This window comes from Lepisosteus platostomus, unplaced genomic scaffold, assembly GCF_059453375.1.
Source record: "Lepisosteus platostomus isolate fLepPlt1 unplaced genomic scaffold, fLepPlt1.hap1 Scaffold_74_H1, whole genome shotgun sequence".
Classification (NCBI taxonomy): Eukaryota; Metazoa; Chordata; class Actinopteri; order Semionotiformes; family Lepisosteidae; genus Lepisosteus; species Lepisosteus platostomus.
Genome location: NW_028291686.1, coordinates 233,006 through 251,957, shown reverse-complemented (window position 1 = coordinate 251,957; position 18,952 = coordinate 233,006). Strand labels below are relative to the sequence as shown.

Here is an 18,952-nt window from a genome sequence, read left to right as displayed (position 1 = left end):
CCACCTATCTCCAAAACTTTTATACCTCTCTTGATAGGCTAAAGCGCACTCCTGCAACATCAACACATCTCCCTCTCTCTGCTGGAGGTAATCAAAGACAGACTGGCATTTAACTCTGTCATTGATACCTCTTGTGTTAAGAGAAATTATGTTAAGAGCCATATTACATAAGAAAGTGGAACCAGTCTTTACAAAACACATTTCTCTTCGGTCTCACCTGTTACCTTTTTCTTTTTCTTTTTCTTCTTACCAATTTCCTGCCAGCCATCCTCTGAATGAGCCTTCATCAGGGTGGCAGCAGTAAAAGCGTTCACAGAGTCCATTTCAAGGAAGGGGGTAGAGGGAGGGGTGGAGAGGTTCCAGCTGTCCCCATCGCCATGCTCTCCTTCCTCCTCGCTCGGGGAGAAAACAGAGTCATTTTTTCTTTTCCTCAAGTCCAGCTCCTGGGAGCACTGAGGGGAAAGGGGTGCAGCCGATGCACCAGTCTCCTCTTCCCCCTCACCCACCAGCTGCTGCAGATCCTCCGTGATGGACTGGATGGAGGAGAGGAGGGCATCTGTAGCACTTGCAGAGTCTGAGAAAAGCAGCTCCGCTGAATCCTGGGTATCCTCGCTGGACCCGCTCCACCGGGGGGCCCCACACTGGCCCTCGTTCTGAGGAGCAGGAGTGGGGGAGGGGTCCTCGCTGTTCTCGGGGGTTTTCAAACCCTCGTGCTTGTCTGGTGCAGTCTGCGGTTGTGGGGGCGTAGTGGATTTCTCTTCCACCAGCCCCGGAGCCACAGCAGGACTGATCCTGGCTGGAGGCTGAGAGTCTTTGTCCAACAAGGGTTCTTTGTTTGACTTGTTGTTTGCTTTGGATTTTCGGGCCGGTTTGGCTGAAACAAGCACTGCCTCATCCTTTCTCATTTTGAATTTATTGGCGTAGGCGTGAGGGCAGTTCTTAAAAACGTGTCCTTCCGAGCCACATAAATTGCACTTTGGCAGCATTGAACAGTCAGAGGCTAAATGTCCCTGTTTGCCACAGGTCTTGCAGCATTTCACAGTGCAGGACGATGCCAGGTGTCCCACAGCACCACAGCGCCGACACACCTTTGGTTGTCCCACATAAAACACATAGCCATTGCAGGCGCCCAGCCGGATTGTAGAGGGCAGGTGCCTTAAGCCTCCATTTACGCTGTCCGGTAGCAAGCGAACCTCGAATTTCCTTGCTCCTGTTTTTATACCATCAACATCTCTAACCTCAGTTCCATGGTGGACGGTGCAGTACTGGTTAAGCCAGGTGTGAATGTCCTCCGTCTTTGCCAGTTCCGAGAACATAACAACATGCACCGTTTTCCTCTCTCTCTGTGTCAGAGGCTGCAAGTTGATCTTCTCAAGTGCAGGAACTTTGCCTCTTTTTGCCTCAAACACATCCACGCATTGTTCAAACAGAGGATAGGTAGCAAATACAACCTCAAATGCTTTCTGACCTGGGAGAGCGAAGATGAAATCCAAGTGCCGAGGTTCAAAGCCAAGTTCCTTCTGTAACACTTTTCTGCTGAACTGCATACGATCCATGAAGAGGTCATCCAAGAGCTCAAAACGTACAGCATTCTTGCGGGATCCAAAGGTTGCCATTTCAAAAACCGCAAATCGAACACTGCTTCCAACAAAAGGAAAACAATCCAACTACTCCACCTACAGGCTGATCAAGGTATCTCCCCTGCCAGGTAAGTATGAGTTAAACAGGCCCCTGCAAGCGGCCCGCACCCACAGCACAAATCGCGCAGCCTAGGCCACCTCCTCGCCCCGCACGCCACCGCCTCCTGCTGGGCCCACTCTTTCACACACTCACACGCCACACTAACACTCAAAAGTGTGGGAAAAACGAGAAAACGAGCGCGCCGTTTCCTACACATCTGCAGTCGCCGTTGCGCATTCGCAGCATGTCCCGGGATGCAATTCTGCCTCGTTTGCATAACTCCAGACCGGCAGATCGCCACGCAAGCTCGCGACGTGCGCCTGCCACACACCGAACAAACCTTTTCAGCAATTTCCAAAAAACGGGCCTGCTCGCCTGCCCACAAGGCTCCGTCTCTTACCTGCTCTCCAGAGCCTGCTGCCTTCTGTGCTTTTCTCTCGGCACCGCTGCAGTGCACACAACTCCTGCAGCGGGAGGGGGGGAGAAAGTTCCCGCGCTCCGCCGCAGGGAAGGCTCGCTCCGTGCGCACACGTCCTTTCGATGCCAGTCCAACAAGTGCTCCGCATTAGCTGCGTCGGGGCTCCGGCGTGTCGCACCTCACCTCACCTTGCACTGCCCCTCCTTGAATGTCTGCCGCTGGGCATGCCCCGCTCTCCTCCGCCTTATCTTATCGCGTGTGAGCACCGACAATGGCCACAATGCCGGGGAATGGCACCTGTAAAGTGTTAATTGGGGCACAGGAACAGCCCGTCTCGTCTCGGGGGGGCCGGATTCAGAGACAATACAGCAAACACAGCGGGGCGGGGGAAGAAGACGACACCACACATGCGGGTACATTCAGCTCCGGCGGGAACGAGACATTTGTCGGTCTTTTCAAGTGCCGAGAGCCGAGCAATCCTTCACTTGTATCGTTTCTCCCCGGTGACTAGATCTGGCCCTGCGACTCTCGACTGGGCTCACCCCCGGGGCAGCCCAGCAGGTGTGAGCCTGGCCGGCACCCGGATGGGAGATTCCACCCCGGAAAAGCTCCGGTTGCTGCTGCTCCTGCAAGAGGTGTGACTGGGACCAGTAGGGAGCGCTCACCCTGCGGGCTGTGTGGCTCTCTTACGCCCCAGCCTCCTGATGGCGACACTCTGCTGCACAAACAGGCGCCGTCCTTCGGGGGAGGCGTCAAACCGAGGTCCCGACCCTCCTTGGCCATTAGGAAACCCCAGGGCGTCTCTCAAAAAGAGACGCCGTGGGTGTCCCTCTGGTGTTAGTGCTCCCCTTTACCCATCAGTCGGGGTCTCCTCCTAATCCCCGTCTCACCTGTAACAATCAATGACGAGGCCCCCCTGTCCGTGAGATTTAGTACTCGCGCAAGAGACCGGGGGCAGAGCGCGAACGCGGTCCCCCGCCCCCAACAAAGTTGGCGCTCCGGGTTCCCTCTCGGGGCCCTGCAACACAGCGGAAGGGCAGCGAGAAGGAGCCTCTTGCTCTGACGCCGCAAGGCCACAAGAGGGCGGAGGCGCCGCGCGCCCGGCCGACGTGTTGGACCGGTGCGCTTTACGTGCTGAAATAAACACGCGAAAGCCCCGAAATGTTTCCAGAGTGCTGTGCACTGGAGGTTTTTGTCTGGTGAAGACTTGCCTGGTGCTCCTCCGTGCAGATTGTTTGTCCTCCTCCAGTGCGGGACGAGCCAACACAAGGGAGCGCATTCGCCAACATCCAGGCACGCAATGCGATTTGGAAAGCAGCTCCTTTCCAAAGAGTTGCACACGAACTATCCTTCAGTCCCGCTCGGGGGGGCACGGAACCCCCGCCACACACAGCTTCAAGTAGCGAGTCAGGCGCCAGGGCTTTCGCTTACGGCCACACCACCCTGAACACGCCCGATCTCGTCTGATCTCGGAAGCTAAGCAGCGTCGGGCCTGGTTAGTACTTGGATGGGAGACTGCCTGGGAATACCAGGTGCTGTAAGCTTTTGCTCTCCCGGCCAGCAGGGGTCGCCGTTGGTGCCGTAGGCTTTGGGAGGAAAACCTGCAGGATGGAAAGGTGATCTATAGCCTCATCTCTAGAGATGTTTTGTTGCTGTGGCATGTGTGTGACCCATATTCCAAAAAAAAAACCCGTCTGTAAAACGAATATCGAAGCTGCCTCTAAATCTGCAAATGAAGATGAGTCGATAAACCACTCGTTTTTCGTATAACTAGACATATATTCATTTGTTACCGATTTCATTCATTGAGCACGGATACAATAGAGGTACAGCCATTCACTGTTTGACATGTCTGCACTGGTACAGAACCGAGCAATCAGAAAACGGGTGAAACTGTCTTTAGACTCAGCATACAGTACCGAGGCCCCCCATGACCAAATAAAGGCTAACCTCGATAATCAGCCTAAAGAACGCAGACTACAGCAAAACGACTGACTTTGAAAAGGGAATGAACGTCCGGAAGGAGTAGTGGAACTAGCTTGAGATGCTTCTCCGGACCCCTAACTAAAAGCCAGCGAGAACCAGCAGCGGCGTCCACTCCTGTCGAACCGGGATCCTTCCGCAGCCACGCAGCTCGTGGTGTCCTAACCCTCCCGTATCTGATTTTGGACCAAGCACATCAGGGGAGAGCGCGAACGCAGTCCCCCACTACCAGAAATTATGCAGTCGAGATTCCCTCATTTGGGGAATTCGCAGGGGTCAGCACAGCCGGAGTGCAATGGCCGAGCCTCGCCCTGGGTGAACCGATTTCGATTTTTAAGAACTTTATTTTCTTTTCACAAAAAAATACAGGACATCACAAATCAGAAAGCTTTACATTCATATACATACTTAAAACAGTATATATGATCACATCTCATTACATTTTGACATGGTAACAGTTACATAGCAACAATTTTCTTTTTTTCTGGTGCAAATCACATTCTTTACTTAAACTTGATAATGTTTTTCACAGTTTCTTGAGATATTGACCTATGCTCTCTATTTCCCACAGATTTTCTGCTTCCTCCCTCCCTTCTCTCCACAGATCTCTGAGGTAATAGTTCTCTCGGGTGATGAACAGGGCCAGGCTACCTGCTGCCTTGACTGGGATCTCGATGCCTTTGAACAGCCCCATGTTCCTCACTCTCCACAGGGCAACTTTCCCACTGTTCACCACGGCCCAGATCCTGTCAAACACGTCAGGAGGAAGTTTGACAGGAGAGATGCCGTATATGACGAAAGCAGCGGTCAGGGTAAATTGGGGCGAGAGAGCCAGCAACCAATCTTCAAACTGTGCCCAGAAGGCCTTAGCAAAAAAGCAGGACCACAGGAGATGGGATACAGTCTCCTCCTCGCCGCAGCCCACCCTAACGCAGCGAGGGCTGGGGGTGAGGCCCCTACGGTACAAGAAAGTTCGTACCGGTAAGCACTGGTGGACGACACTCCAGGCTAAATCTCTGTGAATGTTGCACAGAAACTTAGAGGATGTGTGTTTCCACACCTTCCTTGTTTGGGCTGATGTTAAAATGCCCACATGGGTCTGCCTATTGTTCTGGGGTGCAATGAAATCTTCCAGTTTTTGGACGCTGACATCTCGGAGGGGAATATGGCCAATTGGGTGAGATCTTAGAAAACTTTTAACTGTCCCATAAATTGCAGGGCATGTGTCAGAGAGTGGGACGTCCAGCTTGGGTCTGACACCCCACACTCTGAACACCTCCCTACCTACCCAGAGCCTGGAAAAATAAGTCCAGGTACGCGCTGCAGGTGCTGTTGCAAAGCCTCTCAGCACAGAGGCCAGGAAAATGCACAGCAGCTTCGTAGCAATATCTGGGACAGACTTCCCCCCTGAGGGTAGCGGCCTGTACATTATTTCCCTTCTGAGTCTTTCCTGCTTCCCACCCCATAGAAATTGAAACATCAATCTCCTCAGCACCGCCGCAACACGGTGTGGGATTGGGAAGGTAGAAGCCAGAAAATTCAAGACAGGCAAGAGCTCGGCTTTGATGACCAGCACCTTCCCTGTCATGGTGAGGTCTCGGTCCTTCCATTGCATCAGTTTTTTGTTTAAGATTGGCAATTTGTTCTGCCAATTTACTGTTCCCATCTCTTCTCCAAAATACACCCCCAGGACCTTAATTCTCTTCTCTTGCAGCCTGAGATCATGTCCTTCTTTTGGCTCCCTCCAGTTCTGATAAAAAATCTCACTCTTAGATTTGTTAATTTTTGCGGAGGAAGCCAAAGAGAAACGATCACAGCACTGCAGAGCTCTGCTAATTGAGGCATTGTCAGAGAGGAGCAGGGTGACGTCATCCATGTATAGAGATGTCTTTACCTCTCCTCCCCCACTTCCAGGCACTGGTATCCCATTAATGGCCTGATCCTGGCGCAAGGCACAGGCTAAGGGCTCCATAGCCAAAACGCATAACAAGGGGGATAATGGGCAGCCCTGCCTCACCCCTGAACAGACTTCAAAGGGGCGTGATCTATTGCCATTAACCATGACTCTGCTGTTGCTACCTGTGTACAGCAGGTTAATCCACTTTCTCATGATGGGGCCAAACTTCATGTGCTCAAGTCCCGATGTTAAGTACTGCCGGTTTAGGCGGTCAAAGGCCTTTTCTAGGTCTACACCTAAAATGCAAAGAGGGAGGGAGCGATCCTCAGAGTACAGACAGACATCCCTCAACAAGGGAACAAGTAATAGGTTTATTCCATGCTGAAAAAAAGAAGAAAGAGAACACAACGTTTCGGCCGTGGAGCCTTCTTCAGGTGTCAACATCCCTCAACAAGGCCAGGTTGTCGCTCATCAGGCGTCCTGCTATCCCACAAGTCTGTTCTTTCCCTACCAGTGAGGCCACTACATTTTGTAGGTGCAGGAAAAGGGCTTTGGACAGGATCTTAGTGTCCACGCCTAACAGGCTGAGGGGTCTCCAGTTCTTTATGTCATTTTTTGCTCCTTTCTTAAACAAGAGAGAAATAGTGCCTTCTCTTAAGGAGTCAGGCAGCAATTCTGTCTTATATCTTTCCTCGAATAGGACCAGTAGCGGATCCTGAAGCAGATCCCAAAAGGTGCAATAAAATTCTTTAGGGAGCCCGTCAGCACCTGGAGTTTTCCCCTTCTGTAAGCTCTCCATAGCCTGTCTCAGCTCTTCTACTGTGAAATCCCTCTCAAGTACTTCCCTATCTTCTTCACTCAAAACGTTTTCTAGCTTTGAGGTAAAAAAATGAATTTCTTCATCCTTTACCTCTGTAGAGCTGTACAGTCTTGAGTAGAAGGCCTTGGTGCAGGAGAGGATAGCACTCGGCTCTGTTCTCTCTCGTCCCTCCTCATCAACTACACTTTCCATGACAGACTTGGAGCCTACCACTTTCCTGAAAAAGAAGCGAGTACACTTCTCATTTTCTTCCAAGAACTGCACTCTGCCTCTTAACAGCACTCCTCGACTACTTTCTTCGGCTATGCTCCGGATGTCCTTTTTTAAAAGGGTGATATCCTCGAGCACATCGAAGCCACTGTGTAGCATCGTGTAGAGACGCTGCAGCTGCCTCTGTTTCCTGGCTAGCACACCTCTCCGTCTGGCAGCAGCCTTCCTTCCCTCAGCCATGAAAAAGGCCTTTGTCCTCATCTTCACCTCCTCCCACCACTCTCCTACTGACCCGTACAGACACTGCAAGGACAGCCACTGTGATAGTTTCTCCTTGTAGCGGGATACTACCCCCTCGTTCTCTAGCAGCTTTGTGTTGAGTTTCCAGAGGCCTGGGCCAAAGACAGTCCCGCCCTGGAGTTCCACTCTACACCCTAAAGCCTGATGATCTGAGAAGAAGACAGGCTGAAGAGTGACCCCAACAACTTTCACTCTCTCTGAGACAAAGCAATAGTCAATTCTGGAGCTGCTATTCCTCCCTGACCATGCATATCCTGCTGTTGTGGGATATATACATCTATATGTGTCTGAGAGTTTAAAGTCTTGAACTAAGTTTTGCAGGGCCAGTGAGCTGGAATCCAATTTTATCGGAGAGCTAGACTGCCTGTCTGTGTGCTCTAAGATACAATTAAAATCCCCTCCCACTATCACGTCTGTGCTACTTAACAATAGGGGAGAGAGTGCCTTGAGTAGCTCCACCCTTCCTCCCACGTCAGTAGGACCATACACATTGATTAGCCGCAGGTTAACGGTCCCCCATTCCACATCCACACACAGCAACCTGCCATCTATGACCCTCTGAATACTTTTCAATTTGAAAGCCCATCCTTTGAAAAGAATGGCCACGCCAGAGGCTCTGTTGTTATTGTCCCCTGACCAAACAGAAGGCCCTTTATCCCACCTATCTTCAAAGCTTTTATACCTCTCTTGATAGGCTAAAGCACACTCCTGCAACATCAACACATCTCCCTCTCTCTGCTGGAGGTAATCAAAGACAGACTGGCATTTAACTCTGTCATTGATACCTCTGGTGTTAAGAGAAATTATGTTTAGAGCCATATTACATAAGAAAGTGGAACCAGTCTTTACAAAACACATTTCTCTTCGGTCTCACCTGTTACCTTCTTCTTTTTCTTTTTCTTCTTACCAATTTCCTGCCAGCCATCCTCTGAATGAGCCTTCATCAGGGTGGCAGCAGTAAAAGCATTCACGGAGTCCATTTCAAGGAAGGGGGTAGAGGGAGGGGTGGAGGGGTTCCAGCTGTCCCCATCGCCATGCTCTCCTTCCTCCTCGCTCGGGGAGAAAACAGAGTCATTTTTCCTTTTCCTCAAGTCCAGCTCCTGGGAGCACTGAGGGGAAAGGGGTGCAGCCGATGCACCAGTCTCCTCTTCCCCCTCACCCACCAGCTGTTGCAGATCCTCCGTGATGGACTGGATGGAGGAGAGGAGGGCATCTGTAGCACTTGCAGAGTCTGAGAAAAGCAGCTCCGCTGAATCCTGGGTATCGTCGCTGGACCCGCTCCACCGGGGGGCCCCACACTGGCCCTCGTTCTGAGGAGCAGGAGTGGGGGAGGGGTCCTCGCTGTTCTCGGGGGTTTTCAAACCCTCGTGCTTGTCTGGTGCAGTCTGCGGTTGTGGGGGGGTAGTGGATTTCTCTTCCACCGGCCCCGGAGCCACAGCAGGACTGATCCTGGCTGGAGGCTGAGACTCTTTGTCCAACAAGGGTTCTTTGTTTGACTTGTTGTTTGCTTTGGCTTTTCGGGCCGGTTTGGCTGAAACAAGCACTGCCTCATCCTTTCTCATTTTGAGTTTATTGGCGTAGGCGTGAGGGCAGTTCTTAAAAACGTGTCCTTCCGAGCCACATAAATTGCACTTTGGCAGCATTGAACAGTCAGAGGCTAAATGTCCCTGTTTGCCACAGGTCTTGCAGCATTTCACAGTGCAGGACGATGCCAGGTGTCCCACAGCACCACAGCGCCGACACACCTTTGGTTGTCCCACATAAAAAACATAGCCATTGCAGGCGCCCAGCCGGATTGTAGAGGGCAGGTGCCTTAAGCCTCCATTTACATTGTCCGGTAGCAAGCGAACCTCGAATTTCCTTGCTCCTGTTTTTATACCGTCAACATCTCTAACCTCAGTTCCATGGTGGACGGTGCAGTACTGCTTAAGCCAGGTGTGAATGTCCTCCGTCTTTGCCAGTTCCGAGAACATAACAACATGCACCGTTTTCCTCTCTCTCTGTGTCAGAGGCTGCAAGCTGATCTTCTCAAGGGCAGGAACTTTCCCTCTTTTTGCCTCAAACACATCCACGCATTGTTCAAACAGAGAATAGGTAGCAAAAACAACCTCAAATGCTTTCTGACCTGGGAGAGCGAAGATGAAATCCAAGTGCCGAGGTTCAAAGCCAAGTTCCTTCTGTAACACTTTTCTGCTGAACTGCATACGATCCATGAAGAGGTCATCCAAAAGCTCAAAACGTACAGCATTCTTGCGGGATCCAAAGGTTGCCATCTCAAACTGCAAAACAAACACTGCTTCCACAAAACAAGAAAACAATCCAACTACTCCAACTACAGGCTGATCAAGGTATCTCCCCTGCCAGGTAAGCCGAGAGCCGCAGGCGATGAGCCCGGAGCTGAACGGGCCCCACTGGCTCGTTTGTAAGGCCAGGTGCATTGCCAACCACGACCGGCAGGGCAGAGGACTTGAAGGCGGCCTGGGCTCCTGCAGCTGTCCAGCCACGCACTCTGGTTTCTCTTCATCTCGTACAAATCTTTTGCCTTTTACTAAAGATTTCCATGGAGAGGAGCATGAATGAGTTCCACACAATTTTTGTGCTTCCCTGCCTTCGGGTGGGGCGCAGCTGGGCTGGTCAAAGAGAGAAAACAAAACCGCTCACAATCGCTCTTATTACGGCGACTGTGGCCGTCTGCTCTGCGAGTACTCGGTCTCCGCCTGTCTGATTGGCGCTCTTTTCTTTGGGGGGCGGGAAGTGTCCGGCCGCAAATATGAAGCATTACAGCAACGACATGCCATGAGACGATTGATGACGATTTCCATAGGATCCCCGCGGTTGCCTGGCAACCGTCAGCTTTGCGCAGTGGCAGTATCGTAGGCTGTGAGGTTTAGCCGAGGCGCGATTATTGCTAGTTGAAAACTTTTCCCAATACCCCGCTTCCGCCGGTTTGCAATACAATCGGCGAAAGCAATTTTTGACAGTCTCGTCAGAGACTGAGCAAGGTGTTTAAAGACAGATTTTGTCATGGTAACATCATGGTAGAAAGAAACAAGCTTGTTACGTCTCAACAGAAACGCTCTTTAGCTCTTTCAGCGTTATGCAGAGAACAGCGTCTGTCGAGATCACTTTTGAGTCAGCGCGAAACGCCTTGTGCTGTCAGATTGATTTCATATTGCTCGTAGCGGCGCCCGGCTTTTGTCTGTCAAACGTTAGGTTGCGCTTCTTCATGCTGCATCGTCGGCATGAGTGGAGCTTTTTAAACGTCTGTACTTACTGCGCCCCATAAGAAATCGTTTGTCCCCGTTCAAAAGAGATTGTGCGATGTCCTGCAGCGTTCGCAAAGCAAACCTTTGACAGTTTGAAAAGAGGAATTTATTCTGCTTCCTGTGCGTGCAGTAGTTACAAAGTTGAACGCCTTTACACGATCTGCTGCAGTTTTCAGTGGGCGGGCTTTGTCAAACGGCTCGGGAAACATCCCAGTGGGCATTGATTCGTTGAATATACGTATATTTACGGCGAAAATACGGCTATACGTATATATATGTCGCCTCGACGTATAATCAACGTCGAATTGCAACCGTAAAATCGACGACATGAATAAACGCATATATAACGTCGAAAACACATCTAACACAGTGCCTGAGGCTTTTTACTGTATGTATCGTGTGTGCCGCAACTAGGAGTATACGGCACTCTGCACAGTGTACGAAGTAAATTATTTTCGCAGTAATTAATTTACACGTGTATAATAAATATAGTAAATATAGTAAATTAATTACTGCGAAAATAATTTACTTCGTACACTGTGCAGAATCAGCGGTTTTACAGTATATATCGCCTTTAAAGGTGGCTTCTCAAAACGCTTTATGGGATAAAAACAACCAGAACAGCAGCAACAACAATATTGTATTTCGTTGCACTTTGAAAACCAAGTAATAACTTAACTATACAGTACGTGCAAACGTTTCGTATGTTGCTGTCGTGAATGCCTGCGTACCCATAAGTATCTTATTTGCCTTGAGTCTGTCTACAGTATATCTGTCCCACTACCCCCCTCTCTCCCTCAATTCAATTCAATTCAAGGTGTTTTATTTGCATGACAGATGGGTACAAGCAGTTTTGGGTATGTATATTGTAACGCTTACTGCCGACAGGCACTGTGTAAGACCCAGCGTACCAGAGCAGCGCACCGAGGAAGCGTTTGCATTTATAACTTAGTTTTTAAAATTAGTCAAGCAATATGAACTCCCGGAGTGCTGGCTGTGACGAATTAAACCGGTCTCACAGGTATTCAAAGTAGGAAGTACAGTGTTAAGTGGTAGCTGGGCTACTCCCTCAATAGAATCGCTTTAAGGAAAAGCATTTTCAGAGAGCAATCACGCTGTGTTTATGTAGAAAAAGCGATTAGGTTTATGAGCAATCTAATTACCTATTCGCTTAAAACGCTATATAAAATAAAGTTTATTTAGAGATGAATGATCAGTGTCGCAGTTTAAATAATGGGAGTCAGGAAACTAACACACAGCGCCACCGGATTTAATAACGCAATAAAAACGCTATAAAATAATGTGACTAGGCACAGAAAAAGTTTACAGCACAGTACAATAATAAATGCTGACCATGACTTTAGAAGCATAAATTACCTTACACTCAATTTAAACACAAGCTGTCTTTCTGTATGAACCTCTAAGCTGGTTCATACAGAAAATGTAGAAATGCATTAGCCTGATTATGATTAAAAAACACATAATTAAACACGCGTTTGCGATTTAAATCACAACACGATTTAAATCAATATAAATGTTTATATTGTAACGCATACTGTCCAGCCTCCATTTCTTTATAAAAATTTACTCTGTTGCACACACACACTAGAAGCAGGAACCGCTGTCAGAAGGGAAGATATGTTCAAAATATCGCAAATATCGATCATGTTGCGATATTTTGAAATATAAAAGTCAATTGATTGTCCATAATATCGCTTACCTATTTTTTCGAAGAAATGTTTGTTAAAAGAAAAGTCCAGCACCAGCTGGATTCAAACACACAACCTGCCAGTTGGTAGTCACGCACCTAGACCAGTCGGCTACAAGACAGCTTGCATGAACAGGCAGGCGAAACAGCCCTACACAGCCCTGTCGCAGTACACGGATATAATCATACCGTTATTAAATTCTTTAGATACGCGATTCCATATTATATTCCCTTTTAATCAAATTCTAAAAGTATGCTTGTTGACTCCGGTATCACGTTAGTTAAAGACTTCGAAGCTTACAATGTTTAGGGAGAAATGGAATACTGGTGTGTATTTTTTTCTTTAAAGTACCAAGACCAGCTATATACTGTATGTTTATGTTCCAAAATTAATATCGTTTATGGCCTTCACACGCGTTACAGTATGCTCCTATTCTTTTTATGCTCAGCTACTAAGATTTCCCTTCAGTGGTAAAATTCAATATCTACAATGGGCACAGTAAAGACGTTTACAGTAAGTCTTTCTACGACAGACCAACGGACCACGAGTGCCGCTGTCGGTCAACCAATCACGCACCGCGGTACCCCGTGTCATCTTACCTGCGGTACGTGTCTGTACCACTCACTTTGAATGGCTGCATCTGTAGCTGATCACTGTCAGTCAGGGAGCTCAGAGGTGAAAAGCCTGTTTGAGAGACAATTCGCTGTCGATCAGTTCAATATGTTCCGTACCAGCTCGGCACACCTGAGATCATCTTGGTAGCTGTGTAGCTCAGATGAGTGAGAGCGTGTGTGTGTGTATCACCGTGATTGGATGCCGGTCCTTCTCAGGTCACAGTAAGCCTTCTGCTGCCTAACTTTCCTAATTTTGGGGATCCCTTTGAAAAAGCAAAGGAAAAAAAAAACTGGCTCTTCATCAGCGTGATCGACCCAACCCAGTGTGCCCCAGTGGCCTAATGGCTAAGACACTGGCCTCCTAAGCCAGGGATTGTGTGTTCGAGTCCCATCTGGGGTGCTCCTGTCCCATTTTGAGTGTACAAATGTCCTTGTGATTTGCAAAGCTACAACCCCACCTTACTCAGTGAGCGTCTCTGCTTTTCTCTCACATACAGTTGGGAGAAAAAAATTTGTAAACAGCCCTTCGGAATGATGTGGATTTCTGCATGAATGGCTCCTAACGTGATCTTATCTTTATCTAAGTCATAATAATTAATAAAGAGAGTCTGATTTAACAAACAACACACGCCCAACATTTGACATTGCTGTTTCTTTATTGACCAAATGGTTTAAACAATCAAGGTCATTGATGGAAAAAGTACGTGAACCCTTATATTAAGGAGCTAGTGGAACCTCCTTTATGACAAAAACCTCAACCCCCACTTTCTGTAGCGGCTGGTCAGACCTGAGCAGCGGTTAGGAGGTATTTTGGCCTATTCCTCTATGCAAAACTGTTTCAGTTCATATATATTTTTGGGATGTCTTACGCTGAACGGCCTGCTTCAGATCATGCCACAGCACTTCAATGGGATTGGGGTCAGGACTCTTACTTGGCCATCCCAAAATACGGAATTTCTTCTGTTTCAGCCACTCTGTTGTTGATGTACTCCTTTGTTTTTGTCATGCTGCATGACCCAGCGTCTTTCGAGTTTTAGATCACAGGCAGACACCCTGACATTCTGCTGTAGAATTTCCTGATACATCTTGGAATTCATCGGTCCCTCGATGATTGCAAGCCGTACAGCCTCCGCCATGCTTCCCAGGTGGAATGAGGTTTTGGAGTTGGTATGCAGTGTTTTGTTATCTCCAAACATAACGCTGTGCACATTTACCAACAAGTTCAACTTTTGTCACGTCTGTCCACAGAACATTGTTCCAGGAGTTGCTGTGAAACATCCATGTGGTCTTTAACAAACTTGAGAGGGGCAGTGGTGGTTTTTTTTGGGGGGAGAGCAGTGGTTTCCTCCATGGTGACCTCGCATGATCACCGCTCCTGTTCAGATTTCTTCTTATGGTGGACTCATGAACACAGACGTAAGACAAAGTCAACCACCTGTTCGCTAGATCCCATCCCCACTCAGCTAGTCAAAGATTCCCTCGAAGGACTGGCAGGACCTATAATTAGTATGATGAATGCATCGCTTGCGTCAGGCGTTGTACCTGATCAATTTAAGGTAGCGGTTGTTAGACCGCTCCTTAAGAAGTCAAATTTGGATCCACAAGTTCTTAACAACTACAGGCCTGTCTCAAAGGTCCCATTTCAATCTAAAAGTCTTGAGAGAATAGTTGTTGCCCAACGTCAATCGTATCTGGATTCAAATAATATACTTGAGAAATTTCAGTCTGGTTTCTGAAACTGCATTAACAAGAGTCGTAAATGATATTCTCTTAGCTACTGATGCGGGGAATGCAACAGTGCTTGTGCTTCTAGATCTTAGAGCTGCCTTTGACACGGTTGACCTCTCTGTTTTGTTACACAGGCTTGAGTTTGAGGTTGGCTTATTTGGAACCGTCCTTAAGTGGTTTACTTCACATTTAACTCATCGTTTTCATTATGTTCAAATATCTAATAATTGTACTGCTTCATCAATGTCACCAGTTCAATTTGGGGTACCAGAGGGATCAGTGCTGGGACCAATATTGCTCTCTCTCTCTACATGCTGCTGCTAGGTAGGATAATATGAAAAAATAATATGAACTTTCATTCATATGCTGATGACACTCAAATAAACATTTTGTTTACACCAAACGACAACTCTTCTATTATCACTTTAGTCAAATGCATTAATGAAGGAAATACTTGGATGTGTGAAAACTTTTTGTTACTCAACTCTGAGAAAACTGAGGATCTGTTGATCGGAGGCAACAATACTGATAGGACTACTATAACTTCAGCACTTAACTCAGAGGATTTAAACATTTGCCTCAAAGAGACAGCACGTTACCTAGGCGGCATATTAGACACAAGGCTCTTAACAACTTGCATTGTTAAGTGCCTTGGGAAGCCCTTGTTGTGAAAGGCGCTATATAGAAATACATTGATTTGAACTGAATTGACAATGTAAAATGTTGTGTGTGTTGTTTGTTAAACAAGACTGTCTTTATTTATAAAAAAATAAAAGGAATTTGCTAGGAATGCAAACGTTAGGTTGCGCTTCTTCATGCTGCATCGTCGGCATGAGTGGAGCTTTTTAAACGTCTGTACTTACTGCGCCCCATAAGAAATCGTTTGTCCCCGTTCAAAAGCGATTGTGCGATGTCCTGCAGTGTTCGCAAAGCAAACCTTTGACAGTTTGAAAAGAGGAATTTATTCTGCTTCCTGTGCGTGCGTGCAGTAGTTACAAAGTTGAACGTCTTTACACGATCTGCTGCAGTTTTCAGTGGGCGGGCTTTGTCAGATGGCTTGGAAAAACGCACTGTGTTTCGGCTCGGGAAACATCATGAGAAGTGTCCTGCATGTTTTCTGTGTATAGCTGTCTTTTAACGCATACAGAATTCATTCGAAATCATTGGATTCTCCAATTAACAAGGGTCCCTTAAAGGATGAGTCAAAGTAACGTCTAATCAGATTACTTTCCTTAGAGCTGGTTCAGAGTTTGCTCAAGAGTTTACCTTTCACAGATGCACAAAGAAGAATGTTGGGGGCGCACGCTTCAAGGTGCCTTACAGCTGTAGGGAGTGATTCGAGACGATTCGTGGCGTGTGCTCGTTCCCATATACCATACGCCCCAGGGTGCAGTGCTAGGATGACGTACAATACCGCTTGGGCACGTAACGGCGTTATATGCAAGTGCGGGACGTGAGGGTTTTCGTTTGTTCGTTTTGTTTTGCTCTGCTTTGCTTTGTTTCGTGGTCAAGAGGCGTAAGGTAAGTCGTAATCCAGGGAGAACACTGGTGGCAAACAGTCCGAGGTGAGAGGCGAGGTCCAAAGTCGAAAAGGCAGAAGGGGAGTCCAATATCCAGAATAAACGAGGTAATGGAAAAAACGCCAGGTAGAGCTCTCAAGGAGTAGACTCAATACCAGCGGGAAGCAGGTAAAGATGGTAAAAATAGCACTGCGTACCGCACGGTGGAGTGTGTGCAGGTGGGTTAACTCGTGCGGCGGCGTTTATTAATAATCACCCACTGCTGGTGCTGATTAGATCGCTTAAGAGTTGGTCTTAACTGCCTGGCGGTCATGACAAGCTCCTCTTTAAGCTGTGGTTTAGTTTTGCATTCATGTGTTTCTAGAGCAGTTATTTATGGGGGTGGGTGGGTCTTTCACAGAGGCTCAGGACAAATCCCCTGCATGAAAGTCTACTGTGTGCGTTCAAACAGGTCAAGAGCCAGGCAGGAGGACAATGGACAGAAGAAGCAACGAACTAAAAATAAAAGAACGAATATGAAAAAGCCACCATCTTTTTCTTTTTGACATTTTCCGACTTTCATGCAAGCCAGGACAAAGTTGCTCGTAGCTACTTGTGGATTCAAATACTCTATCGAGTGCTTTGATGAGTTTTTGCAATTTGATTGTCATCCTGTCAGCCTGTTTCTGTTTTTTTTTTCAATCTAGTGATGGAAAGTAAGAGGGAAATGATGGAGCAATCAATAACCGCTCCGGAAAAATGGCAGAAAGAAATGGCCCGTCACTAAGGACATTTGTGAAGCAGAGGAGTGACATCACCACAAAGACGACTTATTCTGCTGATCGTTTTGGTGAATAATGATTGAGGCGTGTTAAGAGAAAGGTAGCTGTGTCAGCATGCGTAGGCTGCAAAGGATCAAGCAAAGGTTTACTCCATGCTGAAAAGAGAAGAAAAGAAGCACAACGTTTCCACTGTGGAGCCTTCTGCGCCATCTTCTTTAGCGGTGATGATGTTTACATTGGAAAAACTGAGACATGCGTCCCTGGGTGGGCTTGAACCACCAACCTTTCGGTTAACAGCCAAACGCGCGAACCGATTGCGCCACAGAGACTGACAGCCGCTTGTGCTCCCTACATTTGCAGGTTTATGGTCAAAGAAAACAATCACTTGCGCTTCTTGCAGCCGGCAATCTTTTTCCACTGACAACCAAGAAATGGATTTCATCTTTCACAAGCTGTATGGATTTCTTCAAAAACAAGTTATTCCAGAAAGGAAATGAATTCTTCCATTAAACTGAACCAAGCTGTACATGTTTGTCTGAAATGAGACATTCGGCACAACAAGACACGGAGAGAGGCACCGCTGGTATTCAGACCCAGGATCGCCTGCTTACTAGGCAGGCACTTTAAGCCACTAGGGAACAGCGCCAGCGGAGCACCGCGCTTTTACAGACACTTGGACACATCTGCGTTCGGTGTGCACTTAACCTGCTCTCTGAGCCCGTTGCCTCCGTCCCATTTAATAACAGAACTGACGCCAAGAGAAATGATGAGAAATGGCATTTATCGGGCACTTTTCATGTCCAAGGAGCTCAATGCCCTTGACACCTCCCCAAGGCGACAGAGCTGTGCATTCTTTGGCGACACCATTTTTTCTTTTGTTTAATTTCTATACTTATTGATAGAATAAAAACGATATGTCATGTACTGTAAGGGAAATGTCTCTTTTCATGGGGAAAGCTAGCACCAGCAAATGTTGTGTTTAGAAGAAGTGATTTAACATGACACGTGACCTAATTTACCGGAGCAAAAGCTCACCCAGCAAGCCCTGCTTTACTTCTACAGGAGAGAAGTACTGTAGAGTCTGCAAGATGTTCAGCTGGGTAGCTACGTCAGCATGCCTCGGCTGCAAAGGAACAAGTAATAGGTTTATTGCATGCTGAAAAGAGAAGAACGGAAACACAGCGTTTCGACTGTGAGGTCTTCTCACACCTGAAGAAGCCTCACACCTGTAAAAGGCTCCATGGTTTTCTTTCTTCTCTTTTCAACATGGAATACACCTATTGTCTGCAAGATGTGACAATTTCATGGTGTTTTGGAAGAAAACCTTTTTTCTTTGAATTCAAAATCAATCGGAATTTCAGCACGACACATCAACACTTTTTCTGTTTTAAGGAGATGATATTTTAAACCTGATAAAAATAGTAGGAAACACAAGTTTCTTGCTGTGAAAATTTAGATGGGGAAGTGTACTACTAGTAGCAGTGTAGAGCTCTCTGTGGTGGAGTGCAAGCGCATGTTCTACGGGCCAGTGGCGTAATGGATAACGCGTCTGACTTCGGATCAGAAGATTGTAGGTTCGAGTCCTGCCTGGCTCGTGAGGCTTTTAAACCTCTCAGGTTCCTCGGTAACAGGTTGCCGTCATGTATATGAACTATAGAAAAGCATTTGCCACAACCCGTAAATTAGCACGCAAGTGCGGGCTAGTGAACACAGAACTGTATGGAGATCATCTCCAGCTCCGAGCTCAATTGCAATGAAAAAACATGCAGAACAGAACTGGAGAGCAGCTGAATTTGTGCTCGGTAGGGTGGGGAGGACTCAGCATTGCTATTGTTCTAATTGGCATGAACTGCAGGGGATCTGAATCAGAACATGTCAGTTAGTTCGATCATTGCGTCAATATGTAGGCCACGTTAATACAGAATTATTACTTTGTCTGTCTCGTCTTTGTATATAGCTGAATGTCCCTGACAATTTCATGTTAGTTTTTAAGAACGACATTGGTGCTAATATATACATATATAGCATATAAGGAACACGTAAAAG

General features: G+C 47.4%; 6 non-coding genes across 6 annotated transcripts; 4 read left to right on the top strand and 2 right to left on the bottom strand.

Moving 5' to 3' along the window:
• Positions 1-3,523: 3,523 nt before the first annotated feature.
• LOC148631734 (5S ribosomal RNA) lies at positions 3,524-3,642 on the top strand. The gene has a single exon (XR_015934598.1). It is a non-coding gene; the product is annotated as a 5S ribosomal RNA (ribosomal RNA).
• A 636-nt stretch (positions 3,643-4,278) lies between these two features.
• Positions 4,279-4,448, bottom strand: LOC148631733 (U1 spliceosomal RNA). Its single transcript, XR_015934593.1, has one exon. It is a non-coding gene; the product is annotated as a U1 spliceosomal RNA (small nuclear RNA).
• A 5,364-nt stretch (positions 4,449-9,812) lies between these two features.
• Positions 9,813-9,929, top strand: LOC148631732 (U5 spliceosomal RNA). Its single transcript, XR_015934603.1, has one exon. It is a non-coding gene; the product is annotated as a U5 spliceosomal RNA (small nuclear RNA).
• A 230-nt stretch (positions 9,930-10,159) lies between these two features.
• Positions 10,160-10,301, top strand: LOC148631731 (U4 spliceosomal RNA). Its single transcript, XR_015934625.1, has one exon. It is a non-coding gene; the product is annotated as a U4 spliceosomal RNA (small nuclear RNA).
• Positions 10,302-17,161: 6,860 nt separating this feature from the next.
• Positions 17,162-17,235, bottom strand: trnan-guu (transfer RNA asparagine (anticodon GUU)). The gene has a single exon. It is a non-coding gene; the product is annotated as a tRNA-Asn (tRNA).
• Positions 17,236-18,428: 1,193 nt separating this feature from the next.
• trnar-ucg (transfer RNA arginine (anticodon UCG)) lies at positions 18,429-18,501 on the top strand. Its single transcript has one exon. It is a non-coding gene; the product is annotated as a tRNA-Arg (tRNA).
• Positions 18,502-18,952: the final 451 nt, after the last annotated feature.